The sequence below is a fragment of the Neofelis nebulosa genome, chromosome 13, assembly GCF_028018385.1.
Source record: "Neofelis nebulosa isolate mNeoNeb1 chromosome 13, mNeoNeb1.pri, whole genome shotgun sequence".
Taxonomy (NCBI): Eukaryota; Metazoa; Chordata; class Mammalia; order Carnivora; family Felidae; genus Neofelis; species Neofelis nebulosa.
Genome location: NC_080794.1, coordinates 54,323,122 through 54,342,172, shown reverse-complemented (window position 1 = coordinate 54,342,172; position 19,051 = coordinate 54,323,122). Strand labels below are relative to the sequence as shown.

The window sequence follows — 19,051 nt, the reverse complement described above, 5'->3', positions numbered from 1 at the left end:
CAATCAAAAAGAATGAAATCTTGTCATCTGCACCTATGTGGATGGAACTAGAGGGTATTAGAGCAAAATTAGAGAAAGACAAATATATGACTTCACTCATGAGGACTCTAAGATACAAAACAGACGAACGTAAGGAAAGGGAATATAATAATATAATATAAAAACAGGGAGGGGGACACAACATAAGAGACTCTTAAATATGGAGAACAAACAGAGGGTTACTGGAGGGGTTATGGGAGGCGGGATGGGCTCAATGGGTAAGGGGCATTAAGGAAGCTACACCTGAAATCATTGTTGCACTATAGGCTAACTAATTTGGATGTAAATTTAAAAATAAATAATTTAAAAAAATTTTTAAGTATATTTTCAAAGCACAATTTTGCTACAAAACATGAAAAAAAAAAAAAAAAGTGGGCTCCCCAGGCACCCTGACGCCCTCAGCTGCTCTTCTGTGCCATTGCTGGCTCCCAATGGGACCTAAGTGCCAATCCTTCACCTGAGGCCCATGCACTATGGGGCCCCAAGATCTTGTCTTCCCCAAGATCACACAGTTCCGGGTTCAAAAGGTGACCCAACAATGGTAACCTTGGTGAGTTGGGCCCCAAGATTCTTGGTCACAGAGATGGCGTTTTCCTGAGCCGCCAGCCCCTCCCACCTTGGGGGCAGCAGGGGCTCCGGTCAGGACGGGCTATGGGCAGGCATGCTCAAGTACTCCACTAACTCTCACGGCCGGTGCCAGATCCCACACAAAGCAAGGCCACCCTGTGTCCAGCCTGCAGGGAGACCCACCCCAGTGCTAGGGAGGCTGCCTCGAGCCAGCCTGGGGACTCAGCACCACCCCCTGCTGCCCAAGACGGACCAGCAAGCCAAGGAGGCCAGGGTGCTGAGCTCTGTGCTGGACAGCAGTCCACAGCTGCACCCTGGGGAGCCTCAGCACTCACTGTCACTATGGACAGGTAAGGGACAGAAGTTCAGGGTGGTCACCTGCCCCGGGAGGGTGGGGCCCAGTCCATGTGTCCCAGGCAGCCGCTGGACTGTGCTTCCCCCCGACCCTGGCCAGCCCAGGAATTATCACACTGTTACTCCCCCAGGGCTCCCTGCCCTCGTGGGGGCCTCAGTCCTCCAGTGACTGCATCCCACCCACGTCCTGCCCATCACAGCCCAGAAGGCCACAGGAAGGAGCAGCCAGGAGGGGCCCATCTCTTCGGCTTGGGGTGGTGGCCCTTCCTGCAGCATCTGGGCTGAGGACCCCATAACTGGACTCCCCAACTACACAAGATCCCATATTGCTCATTTTTCAATGACATCAATATAAGTGTACGTAAACGCACAGAAACATGTGGCCGTCCATGACCACACTAGTTACAGAGTTTACTGCAAGGGAGCTGGACAAGGAGGAGACTTCCACTTTCCTTCTACACATTTGTAAACTATTTGGTAACTTTTCTAAATGGCACATCTATTTTGTCAGTGTTAAAGTAACTTTGTTTTTCAGTACAAAGAGGCTGAGTTTTGAGATCAGCAGTTTTTATAAAGGCATGTTAAAGAGGCTGGGCCTGTGAATGGAAGCGGTCACTGCCACGGGGCACCTTCCAGGCAGGGCCCACACGGGCTGCGTGGGATGGCCCCAGCGCCTACCCTGCCCTGGGACCCGCCCAGAGACGCTGCCTGGGGCTGGGTCTCCATGACCTGGTGTCCTGCCCACGTGTCCTCCTCTGTCCTCTCCTCTGTGCCCTGAGTCCGTGGGCCTCTCAGAGCCCCTTCTCTGCCCCCACGCAGTCCCTAGCGGAGCCTCCCCCACCAGCCCTGGGCACTGAGGGGGTTCTGGGCTCTGTGCCGAGTGGGCAGGGATTTAGGGCACCCTCAAGTTTGAATCCCACTCTTCAACAGCCAGCTCCTGGCCCCTGGACAAGTGTCACTAGCCTCAATTTCTCCAGCCATTAAATGGGGATGAGGGCGACCCCTGCCGAGCCCCCTGCTCAGTTCTGCCGGCCACCCCCACCTGGCCCCGTGGTCCATTCTATTCTTGCCCATGGGCTCCTCCTCCCAATCCCAGCACCAGCAGGCATCGCGATCACTGGCCACACCCCTGTGTGTCCTCCGCACCCCTCCTCAGGAAAGGGCCCGAGTGGAGCCTCCAGGATACCTGGGCTCCTGTCACCGTGGGGAACACAGCAAGCGCAACCATAATAAGAAACGATACGCTCTGACTACCTCACACGAGCCATCAGGGACACTAATGCCAGCACCAAGTCAGCTCATTAATCCTCACAAGCCTCACAAAACCCGTTATTCTCCATCTGCGGCAGAAGAGGACAAGGCACAGAGAGACTAAGCAACTGGCGCAGGTCACACAGCTAGATTGCCGCAGGGCCAGGATGGCAACGAAGGCAGTCAAGGGGACCCGAATCTGAGCCTGGCTCGGCCACTTGCAGCTTGTCAGGATCCTCGACCTCCCAGAGCCTTAATCTGCCCCCCTGTGGAATGGGCAGAGGGTGCACTACTTCAGAGATTTGCTGGGAGGAAGAAACGGGCACTTGGGTAAAGCATCGCACAGCAGACATGGGATCACCTCCCCATCCCGGAGGAGCCACCTCCCCAGATACGCCTACTCAGCACCCCACACAGGCCATGTGGGTCGTCTGGGACAAAGGAGCACTGGATTCTTGTAGACACGCAGGCCCCCAGAGAGCCCGGGGCCTACACGGATGCTCGAGAGCAGGTGCCAGCGCGTCAGCACCACCGGGGGGCTTGTGGGAGTGCGCTCATCCTGAGCCAGAACTCACCCTTTCTCGGGAGATTTAGATCCTCTTCTAAAGTATCGCCGCTGCTTCGAGTGGGGCTCAACCAGCAGGACCTTCACCTGGCGGCTCACTAAGATGTAGGACCTGGAATCCCAGCCCAGGCCTGCCGGCTCAAGGCTACGGTTTTGTTTTGTTGTTGTTTTTTTTAATTTTTTTTTTAACGTTTTATTTATTTTTGAGACAGAGAGAGACAGAGCACGAACGGGGGAGGGGCAGAGAGAGAGGGAGACACAGAATCGGAAGCAGGCTTCAGGCTCCGAGCCATCAGCCCAGAGCCTGACGCGGGGCTCGAACTCACGGACCGCGAGACCGTGACCTGAGCTGAAGTTGGACGCTCAACCGACTGAGCCACCCAGGCGCCCCTCAAGGCTACGTTCCTGAGGACACACTTGTCCCTTTGAGAGCGTTAGCCTACAGGTGAGCCAGCTTCCCCTAGGTCAGTGCTGTGGCTGGACACCAGAACCACGCGGGTCTTTAAAAAAAACACTTCGCCCAGCCCACCCTCCGCCCCAACGATACAGATTTAACTGGCCTGGGGTACGGTCCACGCACTGGCGGTTTTTCAGAGTTTTCCAGGTGAATGTGGGAGCAGGAGGCACAGGGAGCCCCTCTTCCACCTCTGCTGCCCGTGGCTATGTCCAGACGTGGCTGGAGGCTGTGGACACTGGGAGGAGAGCTCTGGAAGCTTCCTGAGGCCAGGCCCCGGGGGTGGGGAGGATGGAGCTGGGCCGGGCCAGCTTTCCACACCAGCTGCCTCCACACCAGCTTCCTCCACACCAGCTCTAGGTCCTGAGACTGGAACCTGCACCTCTGCTCCCAGTCAGCTGGGGCCAACCCGGACTCACACCCAGCCTCCTCCGACTCTCTGCAGCCCCTCCTCTGTTCAGGCAGGAAGGCGAGCACCTTCTAGTTATAGCCGCGCTCAGCTCCCGGTGAGGCAGGTGAAAGCGGTTCACCATCTCCTGGAAGCTGGGCCTTGAGAGCTTCCCACCTACCTCACAGGGCCAGGTGGGCACAAGGGCAGGCCCACGTGCACAGGTACCCAGGTGCTCCTGCTCAGGGGAGACCCGGCCCTGAGTTTAGAGACAGCAGCCACGTGCCAGCGCTTGCCCATTCCATGCCTGGTTTTAGTTGGCTCTCTGGGGGCACCATCTATGGAGGAGGGGAGTCCTGCCTGCCTCTGGGCTCCAAGTCTCAAGGGTGCCGGGGTGCCAGGGGAGAGGCCAGGCCACTGCCCCTCCCGGGCAGAGTGGCGCTTTGGGGGCTGGCGTGGGATGGGGGCAGCAGGGCGGAGAGGCAGAGTCCGAGGGCCCCTTCGCTACCTGCCAGCGGCAGTGTCCCGCAGGCTGGCCGTAGGTGAGGTGGGCCAGGCGGGCAAAGCGCTGGGGCAAAGCATCTGGCCCGGCCCAGCTCCATCCTCCCCGCCCCTCCCCTGGGGCCTGGCCTCAAGAAGCTTCTTCCATCTTCCTGCCCTTTCCCACCACGCCCCCTACCACTTTGTTCCATCCAGCACATCTGTGGCTGCTCCCCAAACAGGAAGTGACTACAGAGGGGCCCCGGAGCTGCCGCTGCTTCAGGGCTCACACCTGCTGCCCCTCCACGGTCCAGTAAGGGACACGACCTTGGGGGACCCCCAGCCCCCTGCAACTCCATCCCTAGAATGCTCCTTGTCTGCACCCCCGCCCACACCCACCAGCGTCCTTTCATGTGGGCTCAGGTCTGGGACTACAGTGCGAGAGTCCAGAGTGGAGTCGGGAGGCACGCACTGTCTCAACAACAATGGGGAAGCCTCTGAGCTGCGCTGAGCCTCGGTTTCCTCCCCTGTCGATTCGGTGTGTAGTTTCTTGTTCCAGGTCCCTGGCAGGGCAGTGGTGAGGGCTATGGAGGCTCATAGGAAAGGAAGGAAGGAGGCTCAAAGGAGGAAATGGCAGCTACCATCCTGTGAGTGGCACCTGATGCCACTGTGGGCCACCACATCTGTGCTTTGCCTCGATGACGCCGGAGTGGCCCAGCGCTGGCTGCCATGGCTTCGAACCCACTACCTCTGGCCTGGGGCCTCATGGCCATCAGCAGACCACAAGCCTCCTGCCCTAGGCTGTGGGCTCGCGCTGAGGCCATGCGCTGTGGATCCATCCAGGCCCTGTGAACAGCTCAGAAGCCAAGGTGTAGCCAGGTTACCCCCCAGGGGCGAACTTGGACCAATGGGACATGGGAGGCAGAGGTAAGCTCCCCTGCCTTACCCCAGATGGACTGTTTGAGATACAGAAGCCTCAGAGAGGCTCCCCAAAGACATCAGTGAGACCGACTCCTACAGGAAGGCATCCCCCATATCCATTCACCCCCTCCATCCTTCGTGCTTCCCTGGGACCACACTCCCCAGTAAGTGCCGGCACATCCGCTCTGGCTCAGGCTCTGATCTCTACGGAAGCCGGGCTTGGAGGAGAGCATCTGTTTGTCTTGTTCCTGCGCCTCCTTCCCATGCCTACAACAGGCACACGCCTGTGGCCGACTGTCAGATGAGGACACCGGCCCCTGAACTTCACAGCGAGGGTGTGGGAGTGCAGGAGGGGAGAGCGCATGGAACACAGCTTCCAGCCCAGAGCAAGTGCTCACGCACCAGGCAGTCAGAGTCCAGAAAGTAAACGCTGTTCTGGGTTCTGCTCAGCCTGGCTGAGGACTGCTTGCACGTGGTCCTCGATCCCTGGGTACCTTCCCACAGCGCAGTCTGGAGCTCTGCGTCAGTGCACCTCAGCCAAAGTACTCAGCTCCTGAGTACTCGCAGCTGCCCCGCGTGTCGCGCACACACACGCACACGTTCTAAGGAACACACTGACAAAAGCATCGGCAGCGTGGATGCTGCCTGGACGGAGGGCCCAGGAGAAGAGAGAAGCACAGTGAGCGGGCCAGACGGTCTCAGAGACCTCGAGAGAATAAGTGGCAAGAACGCAGGCAGCCCCAGGGCCACGAGAGACCTGGCAGAGATGGGGAAAGGGTTTTGAGGGGCTTTCTGTAGAAGATTATGAATCAAATTCCCTTTTGCAGCCTCCTAAGAGACATTAGCTAGAGATCTGAATGCCACTCGCGGGCACAGTGCTTTTTGATATGGCCCTAGCAGCAAACTCGGGCCTTGAGGGCTCCACGCCCCTCCATCGGGCAGCAAAACAGAGGAGGCCATCTGTTTCCAGCCACACGAGTGCAAAAGCCAGACGCGCCCTGGGAGGGACGCACACATCATACCTTCTGTGACCTGGGACACAGATCTTCTTCTCCAGCTGGGCACAAGATGGCCTCCCCAGACCCTGCATCCCACTCGCATCTCCCCCCGACCTCTCCCGGCCCCTGGGAGCTGCAGCTCTGACAGAGGCCCAGGACCTGTTGTGAGCACCCAAATGTGCCCATCACTCCTCGCCTCCATACGCTGTCATGTCTGCCCAGGCCTGGGTAAGGGCTACACTCCTTCCTGAATGCCTTTCCTGCTTTGTGTACTGAGACGCCCAGCAAGGCCCGGGGGAACGGGGTGGGGGTGGGGGGGTCACACCACCCAATGGTCTTGTAAAACACTCCCACAGCTGATGAGCTGATGTCACAAACAATTTACTTGAACATACTTGAGTAAGGAATATAAGTGACATTGACTCTAGAGAAACATCCAGTTGCTGCAGTAACCGTATGCAGAGGTGTCCGTGTTTGCAACTGTCCCAGCAGTGCTGTGCACCTTCTGGAGGTGTTCTCATGCCCAGGGTCTGCTCTCATCCAAACTGGCCTTCATCCCTGGCCTCTCATCCCCAGAGGGAGCCTCCAGTTCACTGCCTCATCCCACAGGGGCTTTACCCTCCCAGCTCTGGGCAGGAAGGGACTCAGGGCAGCCAGGTGGGGGCAGAAGCCTCATCACAGGAGGGGCCATGGCCTGTCCCACCGCTGGGCGCCCTGGGGCTCTCAGGCCTCCTGGCCTCTGATATCCAGCTACCTGCTCCCAACACCAGCTCTGCCCCACAAGGCATCTTCTGGGAAAGAGGAGGCAGGGCTCAACCCCGACCCAGGGCTTTTGCAGGAAACAAGCACTTCCTTCAGCCCAAGAGGGGCCTAACAGAAGACCGCCAAAGATAACTGGCTACCCTCAGCCACAGCCAACTTCGCCCCAGTCGATAGTGGGGACGGCAGCCCGTGGAGGGGACAGTATCCTGCATAACAGGACAGGAACAGTGTCAGGCCTCCATTCAACTCTGAAGGAGAAGAACTGGGGCAGGTTCCCAGGGCAGTCAGAACTTTAGGACCTCTTCCAGATCCTGGAGCCTGCAACTCTCGAAATTTCTGAGAAACACAGAAGCAAAAACAAGCTTTCTTTTGACTAACCTTGTTGTACTTCAAGTGTTTGTCATCGGGACTTGGAGGCCGGCCACATGCCGGGCATCACGTGTCTCACTTGATGCAATGCCCCCTAACCCGGCGGGGCGGGGCAGGGGGTGGGGGTGGGGCAGCACAGAGACACCCATTTCTCAGATGAGGACACTGAGTTCACAGCACTTCTATAATGTTGCTCAGGTAGGCAGCGGCGACTATGTCTGTCCCACAGCCCTGTTCCTTCTCAGGACTGTCACTTCTGCTCACCAGTGTCCCTGTCTGGGGCATGACCCCCTGAGCATCAGATGTAGGCTGAGGCCCTCACCCCGGACACATGGATAAATGCACATTCCCACGGCATCCTGCATATAATTCCAGGGATTGATGGGTTCCCAGAAGCTCATCTATGGATGCAAAGTTAAGAATCGCAGCTTCCTGGAAAATGGGGACAAAAATGGCCTTCAGGGCCCATCCTGCACGAGTCCCCAGGGATCTGCCAGGAGGTAGAAGAGGGACCCCGATCGGCCCTTGCCTCTGCCAGGCTTTGCAAGGGGTGCTGCTTTTGGAGGCAGCACATGGGCTTCTATTTTTTAACCTACTCAACAAAAATGAAGCCTATTTTTAGCTCAGCAAGCTGCAGGGCATCACAATTAGCAACTGAAAATTACACATCTTGCCAGTCTCCCCTCTTTTGGCTGGAGGAGAAAGAGAGAGAGAGAGAGAGAGAGAGACAGAGAGAGACTGGGTGGGGGAAGAGAAAGTGCTCCTGGAGGGAGCTGGGTCCAGCCTGTGATCCCACAATGGTGGGCCACTTAACCAAGAGGGTAGGATTTGGCAGAGATTTCAGAACGAGTGTATTCATGGAGCTATCTTGGGTTACATCCTGGCTCCAGAAAAATCCAGCCTTAGTGGGAGCAGGCAGGAGCCCCACTGGCACTCAGAGGCCACATCTGGGGAGAAAACCATGCTGGCTACTTGGACAAGGGCCAGCAACAGCCAGGGCTGGGGAGGAGCACCATGGACCCCATCACCCTTCTAGGGCTGTCTGGTTCTCTGAAATCATTTGCACTGGGGTGGGGGAGGAGGTGAGGTATTCCACAGAGCCCTTCCTCCTTGCCCATCCACCCACCCATCCATCCATCCATCTACACAGCCAGCCAGCCAGCCAGCCAGCCCGCCACCCACCCACCCACAAATGTTAACGAGGACCTGCCTAGACATTGTAGACCACCAATGAAGGAAACAAGGCTCTCTGTCCCCACTAAGCCCCCACGGAGCAGGCTGTGGCTGCCATGCATGATGATCCATATCTGTGGCTGTGATATTAGAGGTCAGCCGGGGATCAGTGCTCTGGAAGAGAAGAGGGTCAGGAGTGTGGGGACAGAGCAGATGGTAACCTAACCAGGCGGAGAGACAGGCCTCCCTGAGGAGGTGAGGTCTGAGCAGACTTGAAGGAGACTTCTGGAAAGGGAAGAGCACTGTGAGCAGAGGGAAGGGCTGGTGCCAAGGCCTCTGGAGCCTTCCATCCCACTTGCCCCCTGGAGAGTCTTCCCTGGAGCATGTCCTCCTTGCTCATTTCCAAACAAATACTTCCTGATCATCTATCTTTCAGCCATGCGGGCTGCCGTGGGCGGGGTGCCCTCCCTGCCTTCTCCACTGCCTATGTGGGTCTCCAGGGAGACTCTTCTGGCCTCTGTCCAGGATGAGGCACCCCTTCCAGGAGGCCCTCCTGGGATCCGAAAGTGACCCCCGCCTTGGGGCACAGACCAGGGAGAGGAATTGGCTGAGGGGACCTTCACTTTACACACCAGGGAATTCTAAGCAGGAGGTTGCAAAGGCAAATCTGTGAATGAAAGGCTTGTTTCAGTGCATGCCCCCCACCCCGCCCCCAACCACTTCTACAGGATTCCCGGTGCATATGCAAAACCTTCCGGTAAACCTTGAGTGGGTCCTTGGCAGCCGTGAAGATTTTGGCCTACTCTTTGTGACTCACAAGTCACACCGCCTAACTGGGGGGCCGGCAGTGGGAGGGGGCTACCTCTGCCAAGAGAAGGCCGTCAGGATGCTGAAGGTGGCCTCGATTCTCCAGAACGCTGTGGCTCTAAGTTATTAACTTCCGAATCTGCCAGCTGGGGGTGGGGGAAGAGCAGGAAGCTGTGTGTTCGGTGAGTGAACCAAGGGGCCCAACTCACCTATTGGCTCTGTCGCCCACTGGGGAGGGGTGAAGGGAGTGGGGAGAGGTCCAGGAGCCCTCCTGGTGAGGACAGAGGCTCAGGGACTCACATGCGTTGTGTCTGCATATTCTGTGCCTTGAGGCAACAGCCAGCATCTTGGGGTCTCCTCCCTTCCCCAGCAAAACTAAGGCCTCACCCCCAACTCAAGCAGGACAGGTCAGGTGGCAGAGGCAGTGCCTCCTTCATTTCCCCCATCTTAATCTTAATCTTAATCTTAATCTTAATCTTAATCTTAATCTTCCCTATCCTGCCATCCTGCTGTCTCCCAACTAGTATCACAGACCAGAAAATGGCAGCAAAAGTGGGAGGGCCAGCAGTGGGCAGGTCACTTCACCGTGGCCTCTGGAGTCCTATCTTCATTGCTGGGTGCAGGGGAGGGGGAGGGACCTGCAGGGCCTTCCCTCCCCCCACCTCCTGGATCCCACTAACTGGCCGGAAAAACCTAGTGGGAGAGCCCAGACTAGCTGGGGGAGCTGCGTGCCAGACCCTTGGGCTGGCGGAGGTGGTGGGTGGTTGGGGGCTGGAAGCCCAGAGGGCGTAGCGCCCACAGCCAGGGAGTGAGAAGCGGTGGGGGGTCTGAAGGGAGACAGGGGGAAGAGGGGTGCCCGCCCCAAACGCAGCCAACTCCCTTCTCCAGGCCTCCCTCCTCTCCCCACTTCTCCGATAACACCTGTTATTCATGACAAGCTCAGTGTCCCCGCCTCTGCACCTCCCCTTCCCACTCCAGTGCCTTGGAGCTGGAGCTGCACCCCTGCACTGGGCATTCAAACCGTCTCAGGCAGTCTCCATCCCCACTAGGGGCCACGTGGCACTGGCAGCTGCCCAGGGACCTGCCAGTGGCCACAGGTCCCTCGGGGCATCATCTGCAAAGGGCACAGGTCACACCTGCTTGAGAGAGTCTGTGTTTGCAGCCGACAGTCACTTCCAGAGATTCTGGTGGGTGCAAGAGCTTCCAGGAGCCAGGACCCTGAAAGCCATACGTCGCCCCAGCCCCGCAATAACCCCAGGCCTGCCCTCTGGCTTAGGGGGTTGGATCCTGGGCCACTGGGGAGCAGACCTGCTACCCATTCGTCTCTGGCTCCCCCAGCCCCAGGAATGAAGGACCACCCACCACAGCAGAAGGGCGTGAGCAGCCTCCAGCCCGAATTCAGGTACTCCTAAGGCAGGAACCTCCCTCCTGGGGGCTGTCCTCCCCTCCTCAAACCCCAGCCCTCAGATCTCCCTAACTCGGAGTTGGTATGTGTCTCCCTTAAGCACCAGAGAGCTCTGGTCCTGTCCGCTGGGGCCACACGCTGCAGATACTTGGGGTCTGGCTGCAAGCATGAGCTGGGGGTCCAGGACACTGGCAGCTGGAGCCCCACCCTCCTCTGTAAAACACCGGCACCTCCAGCACCTGTTTCAACAGGTGGTAGCAAGCGCGCCATGAGGCCACCATGCTCGGGACATGCTCAGTACTCGCCGGTTTGGGTGGACTTGTCAGTTACCCGCTTCCTTCCTGACACAGATTGTGGGTGGGGCCTGGTGCTGACCTCTCCCTGATCTCACCTCTCCCTCTCACCTCCCCATGCCCAGGTCAGCCAGTAGGCCCCCTCCTGCACACAGGAAGAAAGTGGAGAGAAGCTACCCCCTGCTTCCAGGCAGGCAGACCCATTGACTTGGCTGCGCTGCCCTGCCCTGGCCTGAGGGGGCTCTGAGCTGGCTCTGGCCTCAGGGCGGCTGCTTGGCCCCTGCCCAGGGTGGGAAGTGGCAGGGGTGACATGCCCCTGTGGACAGGTCCTCATCCCTCCTCCCTCTGCACCCCCATGGACTTTCTATCACGGAAGTCCTTGGGAGGACATGGCCTGCCCCCTCCCCGCAGGTCGGGCCAGGGAGCACCCTGCAGCTCCCACCTCTGGATCCTCCCAGCCGGGTGGGCATCTGGAGCTCCTGGAGGACAACGAGTAACATTCCTTACATAAACCAAGCTTCAAGAAATCACCTTCACAGATGCCCTGAGGAAGGGCTATATTTACCTCGGCGGACCCTCTGGGCCTGGCAGGGCGGTCCTGGGGCCCTGGGGCCCGGTGGAGGCCTGCAGGCCGGACCCCTGCCAGGAGGCAGCTGCCATGGGAACCAGAGCGAGGCAGCACCTCGCGGGGCGCCTCCTCGACAAAGGCCCGGCCTAGGGGAGCGATGCTGATAATTAAAGCTTTGTTACGGACGGACGCATGATTCATTTTTCTCCCTCCGGATTCCTTCCTAGCACCAAATACTATTCGAATTGACTGAAAGAATCTTGCCGTCTCCTCTTCACACTCCAAAGTACAAATTCCGCCGAGCCCGGCTGTTTTCCTCATTTTTTTCCTCCTTCTTTTCTCCCTTTCTGTCCAGTCAGCTTCTTCTGGTGGCTGCTCAAGGGACAGAATGTCATTGTCCACCAATAACCGTCCCATTATTGAGGCCGGAGAGGCCCAAGGACAGAGCAGGTAGGATTTCAGAGAATCCCTGCCCTTTCCCGCAGGGCGGCGGCTGGCATGCTGGCCTCCCACTCAGGCCACTCGGGCCCCGCGTTTCCCGCCCCTTCCCCTCTGGCCTCCCTCCCTCTTGAGCCGTCTCCACCGGATTCCACAGGGGTCACCCCAGCACTTCTGCACATGGGCGGGCGACTTGGCCTCCTGGAGGCTGAGTGGGGCACAGGCTGGGACAGGAGAGAGTGCAAACGGAGATAAACTTGGGAGCCAGTCCTGTCATTTCTGGGAGCCCACTCAATGTGCCCCGAAGGAGGAGGGCTGGGGGACCAGGTCACAGACCCCCACCTCACCTGAAATCACCCTCTAGGGCCCCCTTTCTATGTGGAGGGTCCACTTGCGGGGCTGCTACTCAGAGCCTGCATAGTCACTAGAGAGAGGTCCGGCCATCAGGCAGGAAGAGCCCCGGCTCCAGGAGGGAATGGGACAGTGAGGGAACCGCATCAGAGTTGGGGGTCTTTGAGAGGCAGGGAGTCTGGGCCCCTCAGAATGGATGGGTGCGGTGGGGTACAGGCCACGGCTCAGACCTTTCAGGAGTGAGTGCCAGCCTCCACCTCCGAGGCTGCCTGGGGTTGCTGGGGTATGGAAAAAAAAGAACACACAGTTCCTTTATTTTTAAATGACATCTAATTAGGCTGAGCAATGATTTTCCTTTGTGTTTAAAAACAAATAAAAATCAATTTTCTTTGCTTGAATTGTTATCCTCCGGGCAAACGCCCAGAGTGACGCCCCTGGGACCCCGCTGCGCTCCAGGAGCAGGAGGGTTCTGTGCCCCAGCCTCTCTGGTGGGCCAGGGAACCACGGCCTTGGCCAGGGGCCACAGCGTCTCAGAAAGACCAAGGCACATGTCTTGACCCTCCAACAAAAAGCTCCCACTTCCTGTGTCCACTCCCTGGACACAGCAGCTTTCCCGCCACACACCCTGTGTCCCCTAGGCTGGGGGCTCATGACCAAGTAGCCAGAACCTGGCCAGCCCCCAGGAGTAGGAGTGGCACCGCTGCCTCTACCCGTCCCCAGGGCAGCACGCTTGCCCACACAAGGCACTTGCTGCTAGCCAGGCAGCCACTGTCCCATTCTCCAGATGAAGGAACAAAGGCTGAAAGGGTGTAAGTCATCAGCCCAGACCTTACAGATCCAAAGTGGAGGGCTGAGATTTGAAGCCTGGTGGGTGTAACCACCACAATCCGGCATAAACCCTAGAGCCACCTGCATGGGCTCAGGAGAAGGGAGAGCAGGTGCATGACAAAGGCAGGTGGGAGCCAGCCAGGCCCCTGCGAGATGGACACCGCCCGGCCCACATGGAGCCACCTGCTTGGAGTGTGCGCAAAGGGGCCCCATGAACTCAGCACCGCGGCGGTGTCGGCAGGGGGGAGGGTGCCAGTCCAGGGCCCGAGGGGCAGCCACAAATGTGCCCCCAGAGTCTCCAGACAGAAATGTACAGGTGACAGAATGTTGTGGACACAACGCAACAGCCGAATATTAATAAACAAAGGATGAACCAAAAGTCTACCCACTTGATTAAAAAACTTCCCTAAAACATGTTTTTGCTAAAGAAGGAATGAAGACTCCAATTACAGGGGCTCCTAGGTGATTCAGTCAGTTAAGCACCCAACTCTTGATTTGGGCTCAGATCATGATCTCACGGTTGTGAGACTGAGCCCCACGTCTTGGGATTCTCTCTCTCTCCCTCTCTCTCTCTCTCTGCCCCCCTCTCTCTTTCAAAAATAAATAAATAAAAGCTTTAAAAAAAAAACTCTCCAATTACAGATACATTAGAGAAATAACCCTTATAAAAAAAAAAACTCATGAAATTTGATATGTCCAAAGCTATACTCGGAGAAAAATTCATACACTTCAATGTATTTTAAGTAAACAAGAAACAACAAAAATGAACTAAGATTCAAAAAGAGCTTCTCAACAAGCAGACCTGCAGCAAAGTAAACTGGAAGAAGGAATTACTAAAAGCATATTTAACGAAAGAGAGTGGAATTTGCTGGTTGAATTTAATAGCTGATTTTCTTTAGAAACCACAAAATAAAAAGGTAAACCTCTGGCAGTTCTAATCAACAAAAGGGTGGAAGAAAGGGAGGGAGGAAGGAAAGCAGGAGGTGGGGGCAGGGGGGGGCGGGGGGGGGGAGAGGAAATCTAAGAATGAAAGCGGGAATCTGGCCGCAGACAGGGACAAGAAACTTTAAGAGAATCGACTCTATAAATCTGTGCTAAAAGATCCGAAAGCATTTTGAGCTGGGATATTATTTAGAAAATATAAATAACCAAAATAGACTAAAAACGCTTAAAACCCCAAAAGACCAATAACCATGGTGCAAATTAAGGTAAGCTGACAGCCAACCAGACCTTAGGGAAAAATTAAACCAACTCCTAGCTGAGACAGTTTCCAAAATGAATTATTTCAAGCCTTGGAGAATAAGATAATTTTATACGATATTTAAAGTATTTCAACTACACAATTCATATTGAAAGACTTTCCTATTCATTTTACGAACCTGACACAACCATGATTTATAAATGTGACAAATATGTCCTGTAATAGAAAGTACATATAAATTCTTACTTATGAATATAGATGAAAAATACCCTAAGCAACTTATCAGTCGAATGAACCTAGAAGCATTTTAAAGCACAATTGACTCTGACCCAGTGGGATTTATTCCAGAAACATGAGGATGATTTAGCTCAGAAAAGCTAGTAAGTCAACACATTAATAGGTCCAAGGAGGAAAGGAATTTGATGATCTTGCTAGATACAGGAAAGCTTTCAATGAAATTTAATATCCATTCTTGGTGAACACTCTTGGCAATTAATGCAGAGGAGCATACTGTTCATGATGAAGAGTATCTATTGAAATTTAGGGCCAATTTCAGACTTAGTAAAAACATTAGAGGCCTTCTCATTAAAATGAAGATCAAGCCAAGGACAACTGCGATTATTTAATGTTGCTTTAGACCTTTCAGAAAACACAATAAGATAAGAAAATAAATAAAAGATGCATTAGAAAGGAAGAGGCAGAATGCTCCTTATGTGCAGGTAATATGATTAATCTCTTAGGTTTTCTAGGAAGCCACACTGAAAATCTGTTCAAACTAATAAGAGTGTTCAACTACCAATTACTTAACATACGTTTTTAAAAAATAGTTTGCCTATCTACCTCTCCCTGGTGCAAGTGTCCCTAACCCCAAAGATATCCTCACTCAGTCTATTTGGAGCAGGCGCTGTGACATTCGTTCCAACGGCAGCAGTAGGGAGAGGTGTGTGTGAGCACGCCCAGGTGCCCTGGGACCCGCCAGCTCGGCAGGTGTCCCAGCCTTTGGCCAGGGACACAATGTCCACCCAAGTCAGCCGCCTGGCCCACAGCCTGCTTTCCTGGCCACACACCCATGACACTGCACCATTGTGCCCTCTGGGCTGGGCGCTGCCTGTTTCCACCCTCCTCTGGGACCGTGCCAGCCCTCTTCTTTTTTTTTTTTTTTTTAAATTTTTTTTTTAATGTTTATTTATTATTTTTGAGACAGAGAGAGACAGAGCACAAGCAGGGGAGGGGCAGAGAGAGAGGGAGACACAGAATCTGAAACAGGCTCCAGGCTCTGAGCTGTCAGGACAGAGCCCGATGCGAGGCTCGAACTCACGAACTGTGAGATCATGACCTGAGCCGAAGTCGGACGCTCAACCGACTGAGCCACCCAGGCGCCCCCTGCCAGCCCTCTTCTAAGGATGTTGCTCACAGCCCTGCTACTCACAGGAAGTCCAGACTCTGTGATGAATGTCAGCTCCTCCTGCCTCCTGGTGCTGCTGCAGCCTTAGACCTTGAAGCCACGGCTTCCACTTGTGTCGCTAGTACAGCGACCTCCTGAGGGTTAAGGGAGACCCATGAGCTGGCCCCCAAGTCCTCTGACTCATACCTGCCAGCCCCACCTCAGGCAGGGGCGGCTAGTACGGCAGCCACACTGACATTTGGGAAATGCCGTGGGCTTGGCCCCAGCCAGGCAGGCGGGTGTGAGCAGGATGGCGAGGGCAGGGTTATTCCACCGGAGGCAGAGGTGCAGGGCAGTGGGTTTGTCAGAGAAACCCTGCCTATGACAAGGAGGCCACAGGGCCAGAAGCTGCAGGACTGCAGAGGGGGGAGGGCAAAGAACCCCAGTAAAGGCCCCTGGCTGCCCTCCTTCTCCTGAGATCCCAAGACCCCGGTGCCTTCGGCCACACGCTCCCACCCGACTGCTCACCCCACGGCCCCTCAACCTGTCTGCCTCTGGGATCCCCCACAGGGACCAACCGGCCCTGAACCTGGCACAGTGGAGGCATCCTGGTCTGGGAGCCAGTTCTGCCCCTGACCTCCGGGCTGAACTCAGGTAAGCCAGGACCCCGTGGGCCTCAGTTTCCGCATGTGTAAAACAAGGAGACAGAACTAAGCGGTCTCCACAGGCCATTTCCAGCCCTCATATTTGTTCCTTCCTTCCCTCACTTAGTCAGTCAACAAACATCCATGAAGTCCTACTGACCTGGGCTGCACCCTTGGAAATGGAAGAACCCACGGACCTCAGCATCTGCCAGGGCAGACAGATGTAACACCACAGAGCAGTACGAGCAACTCAGGACCAGGGTCCGTGCCAGATACCAAGGAAGCACAAGGGTGGGGGGACTAACTCTGTAGAAAGAGGTTAAGGAGGGCTTCCTGGAGGAGGTGATTTTGAGAGGGGCTTCCAAGGATGACCAGAGGTTTTCCAGCAGCTTAGGAGAAGAGCAAGGAGATACAACTGCTCTCCTGACCGACACAGCCCTCCTCTGCTCACTCACCAGTGGCTGCCCTGGAGGGTGAGGTCCAAGAAGCCCCGAGGTACGGAGGGTGCAGACAGCTTCGACAGATACAGCTCCAACACAGGCTGTGTCATTCCTGAGCAAAACCCTACCCATTCCCCCCAGCAGCCCTCCGTACCGCCCAGCCCTTGAAGACAGCACCACTGTGGTCCTGTGCTTGGTGGGTACAGGACCTGCCAGCAGTGCTGAACCCAGTGCTCTTGCACCCTGGCCAGCCCCCTGGCCCACAGCAGCCAGGTCAACACAAGATTCTGCAGCTCCCTCAGTCCGTCCTGCTGCCCCTGGTGAAGTTCACACAAAGGGTCCCCGGCCCAGCAGGCAGGCCCAGCAAGGCGGTGGTGTGGTGCCTGGGGCAGCATGGGCCCAGGACCAGGCTGTCCTGAGCCAGCAGGCACAGGGGTAGCAGTGTGGCCAGGGGGCAGCAAGGGACCCACAGGGTAGGGCAAGCTGGGGCTCCAAATTAGCACTCTGCGCCAGACCTCTGCCCACGCGCTCTCTCTCTCGCCGGCCCACCCCATTGCTAGGTGACCTCTCCCCAGGGGATGTCAAACTGTTGCTGCCTCTTGCCCACCCCCCACCATTCCACCTGCATCCCTTCCCACCTTTCGCTGAGACCAATGCCCTCCTTCCTGGAGTCAGCCTGCCTCTCCCCGTCTCCAGCACCACATCTCAGCCACGAGCAAGGCCTCTTGCTCTAATTCAGAGTGTGTCCGTATCGGCCCTTCTCTCCCCCACCCCTGCCTCCCTGGTCTGAGCTCCTGGGCCACTGTGCTGGCCCCACTGTCCTCTCCCTCTCACCTGCTCTGCTCCTGACATCCAGCCTCCTGTCGGCCTCTGGACACGCAGGCCTCTTCAAAACCCCGCCTGGTGTTGTCCTGGTGTGCCCCTCCTCTCCCATTGCCATCTACCTCCTTCCCTGCCCTCTGTCAGGTCCTCATGCACACGTCACACATGCAGAGACCTCCCCTAACTGTCCTACCCAAGGTACAAACAGCACCCCCTCAGTGGTGGTCCCTACACTGGGCCCTACCTGCCAGGCCAAGCAGGCTTGTCACTATTGGTCCTAGTGAGACTGAGTGAGGCCACATGACTCGTCCGGCTCAAGAGCAGCAAGGAGAAGTGACAGGTGGTGCTCTAGTGCCGGAGACCGTCTCCCCCTCTGCCACGGAACCTGTCAGCCTGAGGCCTTGAGTGAAGAAGGCTTGGAGCAGAGTCCAGTTTGCATTGTGTTGTTAAAAGCCACTAGATTCCGTGGGGTTTTTTTGTTTGTTTGTTTGTTTCTGCAGATAACCTAAACTATTCTGACTGATGTTCCCGCCCTAGATCCTATTCCTCTTTCTTGCTTCACTTTTTCTCTTTATCACTTAGCCACCATGCAACATTCCATATTGTATTTAAGTTTTTCCTAAGTTTATTTTTTTTAAGAAATCTCTACACCCGAACACGGGGCTTGAACCCATGACCCCGAGATCAAGAGTTGCACACTCTTCTAACCGAGCCAGCCAGGTGCCACCCACATTGCATTTATTGACGGGGCTTTCTCCCCATCCTCAAGCGCTAGAAGGTGAGCTCTATGAGGACAGTGACTGTCGTGTGTTTGGTCCCCTGCTGAATTCACAGTACCCGCACACAAGTGTTTAATCAATTCACCAAATAGGTGAATTAACGAAGCAACAAATGAGTCCCGTATCTTTGGCACAGCCAGGGCCGGCCAGCTCAGCTGAGGCCCTCTTCCGTGCCCTCACCCACACTGGGCCTGAGCTCCCAGGTCTGTGCGGTCAGCTACACGCTGAGGGGGCTTGGGACAGCGACAGCACCCTGTACCTGAATCACACCGCCAGTCCATCTCTCAAAGGGTGGCTTCCAACAAAGAGCCACAGAAATGCATCACATTGCCTCATGCTCAGGATTAAGTCTCAGTTCCCTACCTGAGCCATCCAGAAAGGAAGCTGCCCCTCACCTTGGAGCCCATGCTCCTTGAAGCCCCTCCCCCAGCCCCAGCTCAGTCTCCTTAAATACGCAGGCATTCATGTGCCCACACAGACACAACCCTGCCCCCATACACACCTCTCCCTCCTCCTCTCCCGCTCTCACTCCCCATATATAAACATGCCTGCATTTTCGCATACTCTCACTCTCGCCCACACATGGCACACACACAGACACACCTCCCACGTACCCACTTCATCACAGACCTCCTCCTCTCCCCCACCTCCTCCAGGGCAAACAGGTGGTTCTGTGCCCGTCAAGCCTGGGAAAGGATCCAGGGTCGTCCTGGCTCTAACAAGCCTGCCTGCCAGTCCCAGGGCAGCCATCCCGCTCCTTGCCTTGCTGC

General features: G+C 56.2%; 1 protein-coding gene across 6 annotated transcripts in view; it reads right to left on the bottom strand.

Annotated features, from left to right (window-relative positions):
- RASGEF1A (RasGEF domain family member 1A) overlaps window positions 1-19,051 on the bottom strand; it is an 87,410-nt gene that overhangs the window by 15,885 nt on the left and 52,474 nt on the right. The gene's annotated exons all lie outside the window — the stretch shown is intronic.